Genomic DNA, 4,611 nt, shown 5'->3' on the forward strand with positions numbered 1-4,611 from the left:
CTTCTACAGTCTCCTTCTCACTCATAATGTCCACCATATTGATGTCATTCCCACCACCTTCAACACCATCTCCATCATGGGAAAAGTATTCCAACATCTCTATAATTTCTGGTTCACACATCTTATGTATCACAAACAGATGAACCTCACCATTTAGCCTAGCTAAGGTAACCATATTCATGGCCCCACGATCATCACACAAAATCTCCAACCTATCCTCCAATACAGAACCACCTCCCACACAGTACCAAAGTTCATTCTCTCCCATATACCCCATCTCCCTTAAAATACCCACAACCTCAAAATAGCTCCAGCGGTCAGGGTCACACGAAAGTCTAGAAACCTCACCCTCGTATTTCAGTTTACCATCATTAACGAATTTCCCTCCATGGTGAAAAACGACGTCAAACTTGTCGTCCCCCATCATGCACAAAAATATATAACCACAGACACCTATATAACCACATACACCTATATAAGCACATACAGATATACAATAAAGTAAAAAACATCGAAACAGAAAAGGGAAAACAATTATCAAAGGGGGGGACCACAGAGGAACACAAATTCGAACATGGTGGTGGGTCATACACCGAACTTTAATAAAGTTCCAATATTTAAACCACAAACAATCACGATCACACTTCGCTTTCCTAATAAACAATCAATTAAACGGTTGATGCCGACAAGAATGGTAACTTCGAGCTGAGATGTTTAACTCACCTGACACTTCACCGCTTCCACCGAGATCGCAATTCCAATACCAACACTATGATTTCAGCACAGTTTCCAGCACAAACATCCCACACCCTCGCGATGCTTCTGTTCGAATGCCAAGTTTCGAACACCTCTTCCTCTGATTTCAAAAAACCCTAGACCACTACCTCAATCCCAATTTCGCCCTTTCTCTTTTATTTCAACCCTTTCACTTTCAGTTTTATTACACCGCTTAATTACAGCTTAATCCCAAAACCTATTACATTACAGCTTAATTACAGTTTTATTACAACCTATTAATAACAGTAATTATTAAACCATTTCATATTTCCACGTGTACCACATTCAATATGCCACTTCACTGTTCAGTTCCGTCCACCATATCCACGTCACTATGCTCTTAACGCCGTTTCTGCATTTTTAACAGAAGGGGCTTCATTGAGACAACTTTCCAAAATTAGGGACCTATTTAACACTTTTTCCAAATGAGGGACCAAATTCAAATTTTCATACGAAATTTGGGACCAATGGAACAATTTAACCAAATGAAAATTAAATGCCTTTGTATCATACAATATATATGTGTTTATATTTCATTGTTTTTGTACCAAGTCAAGTGCATTGGAAAAGTCATTACACGGAACATTTTTCGCAAAGTTTTGCAGTAACTGCCTTTTTATGATACAATATATGTGCTTTTACTACATTATTTTTGTACCAGATTTAGTGCTTTCGAAAAGTAAGATATCAGAGGGAAGATGGTTGCCACAATTTTACAGTAAATGCTTTTTTAAGATACAATATATGTGTTTCTACATCATTCTTTTGGTACCAATTCATGTGCCTCGAAAAAGTCATATTACAGGAAAAATGGATCGTAAAATTTTAAAGTAACTGACTTTTTCTGATACGATATGTGTTTTTACTTCATTGTCTTTGTACCAAGTATAATGAGTTCCAAAACTAAGATGGTTACCACAATTTTGCAGTAACTGCCTTTTTATGATACAATATATGTGTTTCTACATCATTCTTTTGGTACCAATTCATGTGCCTCGGAAAAGTCATATTACAGGAAAAATGGATCGCAAAATTTTGAAGTAACTAACTTTTTCTAATACGATATATGTGCTTTTACTTCATTGTCTTTGTACCAAGCATAATGAGTTCCAAAACTAAGATATTACAATGAAGATGGTTGCCACAATTTTGCAGTAACTGCCTTTTTATGATACAATATATGAGTTTCTACATCATTCTTTTGGTACCAGTTAAAGTGCCTTGGAAAAGTCTGATATTACAGGGAAATTGTTTTACAAAATTTTGCAGTAACCGCCTTTTTATGATACAGTATATGTGCTTTTACTTCATTGTTTTTGTACAAAGTATAATGCGTTCCAAAACTAAGATATTACAAAGAAGATGGTTGCCATAATTTTGCAGTAACTGCATTTTTATGATACAATATATGGGTTTTTACATCATTCTTTTGGTACCAATTAAAGTGCCTTGAAAAAGTCTAATATTACAGGGAAATTGTTTCGGAAAATTTTGCAGTAACCGCCTTTTTATGATACAGTATATGTGCTTTTACTTCATTGTTTTTGTACAAAGTATAGTGCTTTCGAGGAGTAAGAAATTACGGGGAAAATGGTTCGCAAAAAACAATTTGGGTACTGATAGATGTTATTAACCACAAAAGAAATATGGTTATGCAAACCACAACAATTTTCGACCATCATTTATTTAACACAACCACCTAACAGTAAATGGCTTCTTATGATACAATATATGACTTTCTACTTCATTTTTTTTGTACGAAGTGCAATGATTTTTGAAAAGGATGACATTAGGAGGAAAATGGTTCGCAATAACATTTTGGCTATTGAAACATGTTATTGACCACAAAGGAAATATGCTTATACAAACCCCAACATTTTTCGACCAAATCATAATATAACTACACCAAGATTTCTTAATAAAAAAAACCAAACATTAACAACCTTTTTTTATACAATATATGTCTTTTTACGTAATAATTTTTGTACCAAGTTCTTTGATTTCGAAATGACTGAGATTACAGCCGAAATTATTCACAACTTTTTTTTGGCTATTACAACACCTAATTGACAACAATATCATATTGTTACACAAATCACAATATTAGAACAACTAATTCACATACAATTCAAGGATAACTTATTAGTCATACATAAGGTAATAACAGCAACAACCTTTTTTTGTTAGAATATATGTCTTTTTCATACACAATTTTTGAACTACATTCAATCAAAAAATAGATCACACATATATGCTTCCTGCAAACACTAATTCCAGTAATTGTCTTAAGCATGCAAAAAAAAAAAAAAACAAGCAACCTTTCTTAACATCTATGGTACAAAATAGTTATGTCAACTTTCACCACCGCGTGAAACAAGAAATGATCAATGCCTTCACCCATCATACCAAAACTAAAGCTTCATGTATGTCACAACAACAAAAATTTTTGCGAACCAGATTTTTTAGGGGCATTCCCAGTGTAAGGGGTACGTAGTGCGCGACTTTTAATCCGTACCCGTCGATGAAGCTTCATTCTGTCATACATATTACTTTGTGGTGGATTTGGTTCCTCTACACGACTCACATCTTTTGACAACTCTTCATCACTTCCATTTGGGGTGTCCACGTTAACTTCTCCGACTTTGACACCAACATTGCGCTTAACAGTAGTCTGCAATGGGCTACATGCTTCATGTGATTGAAGTCCACCTTGGCTATAAAATTGGTCTTCAAATGTTTTACCTCTTTCGTTGTGAACATTGGTAGAAGGAGTAACAGGATCGCAGTCCTTGGTTCTTTCCGTCTTCCTCTCATGAACAACTCCTTCTAAAAGGGATAAAGATTGGCGAAGTTCACCTATTTCACGTTCTTGCTTTTCAATTAGAACCTCAACTTCAACCTTCCTTGTTCCTAAATCTACTCCTGCAGTTTGCCTCTTACTTCGACCAACTTCATGACCAAACACTTCATACACTTCTATAAATACTACATGAAGAAGTTCTTGCTTTGACACACAAAGATCAACAACTATCTGTGAAATAAATTAAGAATATTTAAACTAAAAAGAGATGCATTCACAAAACAAACAACAATCTAACTAAATCAAACCCAAATCAATTACTACATTCTTCTCCAAACTACTCTTTAAAGCACCGTCACCCACTTTAATATTCATCCTATGCAACAACTTTGGAAATTCATTGCCACCGTCTGCACCCTTTCTCTTCACAAATAGAAAGTGATCAAAACACCAAAGCTAAAAGTCCACAAATAAAGCAAATGTAAATCGACATAAATCATTATTCATCAATGCTTTTCTAATCATGATGTAAGTAAATACAATTTACATGTAATAAATAAACACAACCCACAACATGAAAGTGTTTCCTATGTCTTTCCATCTTCAAAACTAATGAAGCATTGCACAAACTCCCAACCAGGTACTCGTAAACTACACGACCCCAGTTATATTGGCATAAACTTTTCAAGTCATCAACGATATTGAAAAGTATGGGGAATACGGTTGCATTTCTATTAGGCAAAAGAAACTCGAATATGCCTATTAAGATGTATAACCTGCAAAAATCATCTACTCCAACACATTCCGAGTGGTTCAAAAGATAGTTATATATCACCTCAACAGTAACCTTCTTCTGACTAAAAGTGTTCCTACATACACTTTCAATAATGACTTCATCCAAATCCACTACATCTCCGACAATCCTCAATCCTAAGCCTAAACAAACATCTAATAACTTAAATGGCACAATTATAGAGTTAAGTAAAAAACCATCTCTTCTTTCTACCCACAAATTGCACAAAACACCAAGAACA

This window comes from Vigna unguiculata, chromosome 5 (genome assembly GCF_037176805.1).
Source record: "Vigna unguiculata cultivar grain cowpea cultivar isolate G323 ecotype 2 chromosome 5, ASM3717680v1, whole genome shotgun sequence".
In the NCBI taxonomy this organism is placed as follows: Eukaryota; Viridiplantae; Streptophyta; class Magnoliopsida; order Fabales; family Fabaceae; genus Vigna; species Vigna unguiculata.